Source organism: Astatotilapia calliptera, chromosome 15 (genome assembly GCF_964374335.1).
Source record: "Astatotilapia calliptera chromosome 15, fAstCal68.1, whole genome shotgun sequence".
NCBI classification, from domain to species: domain Eukaryota; kingdom Metazoa; phylum Chordata; class Actinopteri; order Cichliformes; family Cichlidae; genus Astatotilapia; species Astatotilapia calliptera.
Window position 1 is genome coordinate 35976126 of NC_137436.1, and position 9751 is coordinate 35985876.

The following is a 9751-nucleotide window of genomic DNA, read 5'->3' on the forward strand; positions in this document are numbered from 1 at the left end:
GTCTCATACAGAATCATGTTTATTCATTTAGCCCTCAGGGGAAAGAGGGTAAAAGGGAGATGATTAAATTCTAATTTGACCTCTATCATAATTTAGCTGAGCCTATTATGATGTCAATCATTTGAACTCGGCACTGCAGTGACAAGAGACTGACTGTATGGCAAAGGGGATTATAGATAGTTTGAGGACCACACAGTCATTGTATCAAATTGGTTTTATCTAGCCGCTTGTAATTTTGTCCCCCCTGAGAGAACAGAACTTGCTTGGAAGTTGAAGTTCATAGTATGAAGTGAAAATAGTGAAGCACAATTACTGAAAGTCTGCTTTTTTTAAACATGTAAAATTGTGTTACATGTATTTAATTATTTGTTTACAATGACGGTGAATTGCAAATGTGAAAATTGACATTTTCTTTGAAAAGGTGTTTTCTAGTTCTGTGTTCTCTGTTATATCCTCCTGAGAACCAGCCTGTTCATCTATGTCCTCTGCAATGGACATTTGTTTTTGGTCTATATCTTTTGAGTAATTTGAGCTACCCTACTACCCTGGGCTTTCCATTGATATCTCATGTATTTGGGTGGCCTCTATAAGCTCTAAAGAGGAAGGAAATCACAAAAAACGTTCAATGGGTAGATTTCTTTCCTCGCTTCTCAGGAGGATATTGTTCATACTAATATCATATCGTACACATTTTGTTTTGTGCCATTTCTGTAACTGATGTCATAATATTCCTGTCGCATTTGCTGAAAAAACATGTAGCAAAGACATTACTGTAGGAAAATGTAAATTAATGTGACAAATAAACAAGACGAAAAGCTACCTTTCTTCAGGCCATAAACATGCATGTAGGAGAATTTACCTACAATATCTTGAGTGGGTCAAATTTCACTAGATGCTGAGATCTTTACTAAACTATTTGCTACTATGTACTCTGTACCTTTTAAACTTTCAGTCACTCAAAGGGTCATAAAAGTGTGGAACGTAACTGTACATTTGGAAAATTTCAGTAAATGGTAATCTTTACTGTCATTCGTAGAGCTGCACTTCTTTTTACTTTATATTCATGCTAAGTAGTTGGCACAGAGGTGTCCAAAGTTTTGCTTTTTTGCATTGAAGAGCCGATGAATACCGATATTTAAACTCTGTTTATTTATCTTTAGATGTCAGCAGTCTTTGTTGGATACCATTTTGCCAGCTTCTGTTGCATACCTACTCATCTGTACGTCATTTGCTTTTGCTCATTGATGGCTCAGGACCCTGCTTGTTGCTAACGTGGTTATGGCTCACTGACAGGAAAAATCACTCTGCGTATTTGTGTTGAACAACGGGATGCTGTTTTTTTTTCTGTATTGAGTGGTATAATATTGCCTGTGTCTGCTTGTCATGCTGCTTCCCCTTGCAGAGAATTAACTGTGTGCCTGAGTGGTTGTGTGAATGTTTGATTGTACTTAAACAAACAATACCGAGAGCATGTATTTTTTCTTAATGCATACCTTACATATTACATACCCTATGTAGGTCTGGTCTGGTCTGATGTGTGTGTGTTTCCCCCCAAGCTGTATGTATGTATGTCTTATTTTCATGAGTTTAAAAGCTATTTGACTCAGCAGGAAAAATCAGAAGGTGCGGGAGGCCAGCTTATTTCTCCTGGAACTACTGGATCACACTATTGAAAATTGTATTTCAAAACTTCTGCTTTTTCTTGGTGTTATTTTTTGTTTTTCTTTTGTGACTATTTTTCAGATCTTTGTGCTTTATGGGATTATTTTCCCCCTTCTTCCTTATTTGATAATATGAAGTGTTAGTTTAAAGACAGCCAGGTAACCTGACCAAAGGGTAGAGAAGGGAGAGCCTGAAAACCTGGGGCAAGCCTTGACTATTACCCTGGTAAAGGTGATGTGGCATGGATAAAAATCCCTCTGAGACAGTAAAGGCTCTGAACATTATGTTGTAGCTGACATTATGCTGGCATCAACAAGGGGGACCAGAGGGTGTTTTACAATTAATAGAGTGTTGCTCTACTCATTTTACGTTGCTTTTAGGCCTCAGTCACCCAGGCCTAGAGATTGTTCAGCAACCTCCACTTACTAGGTAATATACATTTTTCCCTCTCAACCAGCGGTTGCCAGGTAGTTCCTGACCACTATGGTCTGACTGCAGTCTCAGGTGGAGGTAGTGTGATCTAAATCAGTAGCAAATATGACTAAACATGCCCTTATGGATAAAACATTTTCAAGATGAAATTCATGATTGATTAGTTTAAGGCGGGCAGACAGTAAAATGCACATTAAATAAAATACATAAAAAGTGGAAAAGCAGCGTTTACTACTAGGTTTGACAATACAGTGCTAAAGGTATACTCTTTTTCATTTTCCTTTTACAACTCACAGTACGGTCTCCAAGGAGACCAGAGTCCATGCCCTGTGCTGAGCCATTATTTTCTTAGAGTTTCTATTTAAACTTTTCATTTCACTCACTGTTAGGTTTAGGAAAAGATCATAGTTTGGATGAAATTTGTCAGTCAAGCTTTTCTTTTTCTCTTTTTCTTTTTCTCCCCCCGTGTGAGAAACAGCACTGACACAACATCCTGTGGTGCACTGGTGAATCACCTATATGTAGAGGTTTTGGAAGCAAGAACAGCCCTTTATTGTGAGGCCACAGGAGTGAGGGACTTTGAGACCAATTGCAAAACCTTTTGTTGTAATGTGCTTGCCAAGTCTAAATATCATACTTTCATGTTTTATCCTATTATTAAATCAAGTTAATGAATGCATTTAATAATGTTTTATTGTAATTATAACTACTTATGAAAAATAATTAATTAAAAAAGTAATACTGCTGCAGACAATTTTTAATAAGGTTGCTAATTTGAGTCCATTTTTAATTTATTTATTGTTACACAAGTTTTCTTTTCATTTATTTGTGTGTGTTGTCAACAGTGACCATGAAGCTTACTATTTCAGAAGCAGGGGCCCGTTCTTCGTACGTCGCTTACTACATCCAAGATCAAATGACACATCCAAGATCAAATCATCGCGCTAACCGTGAGCTCGCTAATCCGGTTCCCCGAACACACTTGCTGTTGACGATTACTACAGCTGGACGCAGGAATGTGACATCACTGGGCATCGTAAAAGGGGCTACGCATCGATAGTAGAAACATTGATCGGCAACCCGCTGATTGGTCGGCGAAAATGTCGAAGGGGCGTGCTCGGTATTTTCCGGCAGCAGAGCAAGAACTCTTGAGTGAGGGATTTCAGGAGTTTCAGAGTTTAATTAAAACGCAAGAGAACACTGCAAAGGCTGCAAAAGCAAGGAGAGAGGGCTGGCAGAAAGTTGCTGACAAATCAAACTCGTAGGTAATTTAATAATAATAATAATAATGGATTGGATTTATATAGCGCTTTCCAAGGCACCCAAAGCGCTTTACGATACCACTATTCATTCACTCCCACATTCACACACTGGTGGAGGCAGCTACGGTTGTAGCCAGGCTGCCATATCGCGCCATCGGCCCCTCTGGCCAACACCAGTAGGCGGTAGGGTAGATCTATCATATGACACTATATTGTCCAATATCATATGGCATTATATTATATTATAATATGTTATATTATATCCCCTTTCACATTAGAGCCACAACAGGACCCACAAGAACATGGGAACAAGTAAAAGTGGAATACAGGAGTATTCTACAGAATGGTAATATTTATCTCTTAGATTGCTTTGCGTCTCTTGGCAAGGTAATACTGGCCTGTAATACTCTGTTAGTTTGTTCATAACAGCAACCAAGAAAAGGGCAGAGGAAAAAAAGACAGGTGGTGGTCCTGCACCCCCTCGTCAACAAGTTGGTTAAGTAAATAATACCCTCACGGGAAAATCGATATCTCTCTATGAGCACACTGTCGCGCTGAGCTAAAGGATCCTGTCTATCCCACAATATACGCTGAATTCTGAGGACTCTCCTTATCAATCTTGCACCTTCCGCAATGGGCTGCTCGCGTATACGGACAGGACATGGCTGCGACAGACTTCCCAAATCCACCTTCGCTTTTATAGCCGTGGTCTCTCATCTTGATTACACGAAGTAATTTACAATTACTACTCTGAAATATGAATTACATCTGTAATAATCACATACATGTAATAGAATGTTAATAGTACATTTCCCTTTTTTAGGAAATGACCTGTATGTATCTGTGTGAAATCAATAAATGGATCAGGTGCTGCATTGTCTTTAGTTACATTGATAATATTTATTTATGGTGAAACAGTGGTGGAATATCGCTGTTGCTTTCGTATAAATGAAGCGGACATACCTGCGTGGCCGCGATCTAATCCTGTTTACATAAAGTGAACCTGCTCCCGAGCAGGTTTACGCTTACGGCTCTGTTGCTATGACAGCAAGTCCCGGATGAGCTTCGGGGAACCGACTGATCCAGGATCACGCGAAATCGTCAACAATCTAATCCGGCTAACCTACTTAGCGAGGTACGAAGAACGGGCCCCAGGTCCTTTGACAGAGAAAACAACAACAACACATGAATTCTCAATGATCCAGGGAAGATCTGTGGGGGTACATCCACAGAGACATTAAATTAAAACACTGACAAATGCAGTAAGGGGAAAAAAACAACAGAAAGATGAAATGAGGAATCTTTGAGATTTGACTTGCGCTTATGTTTTCCAACTTAAGCCACATAAAAAGTCACCAAAACTATTCTCCCCACTGATCACTCAGATCCTCAGCAGCAGAGTTAAGCTGACCCTTCTCTCCAGTATCCCACAAGGTCTCATTAATCAGCATCCACTAAGACCACAAAGACTGTGTGGTTAGACTCATCTCACTTTATGGACTCTTGGATGGTCAGACGAGTTAAGACGAATGCTGTGGACCACTTACTGTATAGCGGGTAAGCAGAGAGGATGATCAGGGGACCACAGCGTAGCACAGCTCAATGATTGAGTGCTTACCCATATCTCCACCTCATTACCCTGTTATTCCAATTTGTAGATACATTTCTCAGAAAAGTGTTGTCTTGAATCATAAGAGAATGGCTTTTTTTCTCTCCTGGTAATGTGGAAGGAATAATAATTTTAAAGAGAAGCTTTCTCAGATGCTGCAAAACATAAAACTAACAAAAATAAAAACAACCCCAAACAAAACTACAGTATATCTAGAGAGAAGGTGAAATGTTTTAACTTTAACATCTTGGAGTCAACAATCAGTCTGAGCTAGAATCTAAATGTTGGAGTCACTAAACTTCAAAGCATTTTTTGTGATATTTGCAGCCTTTAGTTAAAACACTTGAGTTTTGGATAGCAGTAAATAACTGCAAAGAAACATTTTACAAGTAAAACTTTGTACAGTTGTGAATGTGGGAGCAAAATGACAACTCACAAATCTGCAACATTAACTAAAAGCTTTATTGGACACCGTTCTAGCCACTGCTGGCGTGTAATTGTGCCCCCAAAAATGATGAACTGCACACAAAGAGGCTTATGTTCTACAAGCCAATCACATGAACCCAACAGCTTCCTGTTCTGTATATTATTATTTTTAAGGAAAAACAAGATTGTGGAATCCATAGTGTACTTTGCTGATGGTAATCAGGAGTAATATTAATCCAGAGAAGCCAGCACTGTGGGCTGCAGATACTTGCCTTGCACATTGCCTTATATTTCATTTGTTGTTTTCTGCCCCACAGTTTTCACCACCGATATGCATTCCTCCTTTAAGTGAAATCACTATTATTTCTGTGAAATCACTATTATTTCTGAATAAACTATCAGGGATGGAGGTAAGCAGGTCTCTGATTAGATTACGTTCCTTGTCTTTTAAGGCTAGGGGGATTTATACCTCATCGTTATTAAGGAGAAAGCATTTAATCAATAATTGTTGGGTGGGTGAATTTATGGCAGGCACAGTCAGTTAAAAATCTTTTTGGGGCAATGTTATTAACTGTGATGAGGCTCGTGGCTGCCGAGGGCTTGGCTACGAGCCGGCCATGTGAAGACAGGCGGTGGCAAAGCAATCACTCTGTCTGCCTGGGTGGATGGAGGCTTACAATCTCTGCCAGTTGCTGACAAGAAAGACAGAAGATGCTGCCGCCACCTTTAATCTCAAACAAAATTCAAGCAGGGAAGAAGCCTCTGTGTTTTATGAAAAGACAAACATGCAATATCTGCTCGAACACACACAAACACACACGTGCTTCCTCTTACATGTCTCACTCCTTGTTGCCTCACTCAGGAGCAAAAAGCTGTGATACTGCCAAATGCAAGCTGTGTACTTGTCCCTAAAATGATCACAGGCAGCCAGAAACTCCCTTAAGAAACAAGTTAGTAAAATTCAAAGAGAACAAGTTCACTCATCAGAGCCAACTCCCTATCCGCTACCTTGTGCGTATTTTCCTCGGCTGCACAGCTTGCTTGTTTGATGTTTATTTTTTATTTCTAACATACAATTATGTTTGAGCATACTCAAGGGCCCCCTTACTTCCCCTCCTCTACCCCTGTAAAATGTTATTTGATTGATTTTCAGCAATTTCGTCTTGTAAATCCACTATCTCTATCATGCTTGGCTTACTTTGTTGATGTGTACCCTTGCTGTCGACACTGTCTCAGCTAAGAGATGGATGAATGAAGCAGGAGCTGAGGGGAGAGAGAAAGAAAAATGAAAAGTTGGATAGGGAAGGGAGGAAAGCCAGTCCTGTAAGAGGCTTAAGAGCCTCCTGGAAGTTGCCGTTTGGCTTGGGACCAAACGCTGTTGTGCAATTGAGTTGCTCCTTTATCTGTTTTTTGCTTTGTGATTCCAGGCAGAAGTCTGACCGCAGCTGCTCTGCCTAGTTGACTTAGCACGTACACACAAACACAGGCTTAAGAACCTCTCACACACGAGTGACTCCATCTTTAATTTCTCAGTTTGAACTTTTTAGTTGCTGTTTGGAGGTAACAACGGCAGTGGGGTGCATCAATCCAACTGGATTTGTTCATTTCAAAAGTTTGCGGATGCTTTTTGTACATCACAAACCAGTTTTCTACAACTTTTCCTTGTTTATTAGCTCACTGTTTCACTAAAGCAATGCGTATACAGGTTTGATATGTGCAAATAGAAATTTATTTAAAAAAATATTCAAGTAAAGAAACAATCATATCATATGTATTTTATATACATTTTTGAGGGGATTTAAAATATCAGTAAAGACACGTTCTAGTTCAGATAAAAACAGTATACTGTCATGTAGGTTGTGACAGAGAGACACTAAATAAAAGTTTTGAAAAACCACCAAAAGAACAAAGTCTATAAAAATAAAAACTAAATGAAGCACAAGGAAAGCATATGGGGAAACACTAAAACAGAGCAGGAACTGAGGAAGCAGAAACAGGACTCTACTGCTAGATAAAGACAAGACTACTATGGTATGTCACTGTACCTTCACTGTGATTGAAAAAACATCATGAAAAAGGGCCAATTTGCCAGGAGAATCTGACTGCATTTACACTGGTCTCCTTAATTAAATGAGTGTGGATGCCGTGGATGTGGCTCTGCTGTGGTGAAACTATAGAGTTCCAGGATGGACTACTTTGCTGTACATGGTCTTATCAGGTTGTTTCATACAGGTCACACTGGCTGCTTTGTTGGGTCTACCTGTTCAGAGGCACCTTAACACAAATATCTAAACAGTCATTTCAACCACATGGCAGCTACTCAGCGTGTAAAGAATGGGAGGGAGGTGATTTAAGTGACTTTGAGTATGACATGGTTATTGATGCTAGACAGGGTGGCCTCTGTACTTCAGGAACTATTGATCTATTGTAATTTTTTCCAAAATGTACCTCTAGGGTACAGAATGATCCTAAAAAGTGAAAATGTCCAGTGAGTACCAGTTCCAGTTGTTTTGAGCTGAAAGGAAAGCCCCGGTAACTAAACTAGCCACTGATAAAAAAAACAAAAAACTAAAAAAAACACCAAACCGAGAATGAAGAGCATCTGAACACACAGCCTTGAAACAACTGGGATACAGCAGCAGAAGACCACACTGGGTGCCACTCATGTCAGCTAAGAAGAGGAAACAGTTTCTACAAATTGGACAAAAGAAGACTGGAAAAATGTTGGCCTGGTCTGATGTGTCTCGATTTCTGCTGTTAGATTTGGGCGGTAGGATTATAGTTTGTCATAAACAACATGAATGCATTGTGAAAGACTATGTTTGACAGATAATCACAAAGGAGCGAAGACAAAACTGGGAATAAAAACAAAAATAAGACTCAAACTAAAACAGGACCTAACCACGCAACAACTAGTTAACACTAACAAACTGTCAGAGCCATGACACATGAGCCAGATATCACCAACTATGGTGCATGAAATATCAATATAAAGCAGTATATTTTATAATAAATTATTATAAGAAAAAAAACTGCCATTGTCATCACTGAAAAGCCTAAAAGCCTGTCTGTTTTATTGCTGGGTGAATGGGTTTGCTGTTAGATATTCAAAATTATTTCTTATACACAAAAGAACTGATGACAAAAAGCATTAAATCGAACACTGGAAATGTTGCCACGACTTTCAGAACAGCACTGAGGGGAATCTGCTTCTTGTGAAACTACTCAGGATTTCAATCTTTTACACTGAGATCTTAGTATCGTTACTTTTTAACCTAAAATTGTGTCATAATGCAGTAACAAGAAATGAAATGTAAAGAGCATCAACAGTAATATATTTTTTTTAAATGCTCAAGATCACTCCTCAGTAACACAGTTGGCAGGCGAAGTGTCTTTCCAGAATGAGATAAAATAGCCATCTACTGTAACAGGTGCTGGAAGGATCTGAAATGACGACACTGCATTCAGCACAAGGCTTTTTTTGGGTTGAGTCATCCATTTGTTATTTCAGTCAATGACAGTGGAGCGAACTGTTTTTTCTTTTTAGAGATGAGAAAATAATCAACGTTTTTATATTCTTACAGGACTTGTATTTTGAATATTTTGTCACAAAAGATAAACACTCATTAACACACATTCAAGCACACACACAGAGACAACATTTAACTGTCAATATTCCTGCGTCTGTACCTGAGTGCTAAACAAATCAGCTTTCAGGTAAAACCATTTTATAGTAATTAAACTTTCAATATTGTAACCACAGGTGAGGTGATGCAATTTGGCTAAAAAAAAGTGTGAACATCAATGCTTTTAAATGTAACATCGAAAATAATAGGAAACAGAAAATAATAGACAGGCGGTTTTTTGATCCCCCCAAAAAGATTAAAGGGAATAGAAAATCTGACTAAAAGTGACTGAAATTTGAATATTTTTTAATGTCTTATGAAAAAGAACAGGTGGGCAGTTTTGTATTTGGCTCACTCCAGACTGCAGATGTACCAAGCAGATGTGCCACTGTCTGCCAAAAATTCAAAGTCAGTGTGTTTTCTGGTCACATGTGCTTAAATAAGTTGCTGACATCCACCAAGCCAAATTATGCAGCGAATACTCTTAATGCTTTTTTTTTAAGTCTCGCCGAGTGCTTGTGTTTAAACGGCAACTCCAGAATGACTTCAGCCGTGTTGTTAAATCGTCACTCAAAAGAAATTTGCCACTATGCCTGTGTTCCCTCAGGTCAAACGTCAGTACGCACACAGCAAGCTTCCCCACCACACTACACTTATTTTCTCTCACAACTCCATCAAACATTTGTGTTTAATCAACCAGTGCAGAACAAAGACGCTTTAGCTTAAGTTCAAAG

The 9751-nt window shown here is 39.0% G+C and overlaps 1 long non-coding RNA gene across 1 annotated transcript; it reads left to right on the forward strand.

The window, feature by feature from the left end:
- Positions 1-2959: 2959 nt before the first annotated feature.
- LOC145420649 (uncharacterized) lies at positions 2960-4507 on the forward strand. Its single transcript, XR_013901966.1, has 2 exons — positions 2960-4342; positions 4374-4507. It is a non-coding gene; the product is annotated as an uncharacterized LOC145420649 (long non-coding RNA).
- The last annotated feature ends 5244 nt before the right edge of the window (positions 4508-9751 follow it).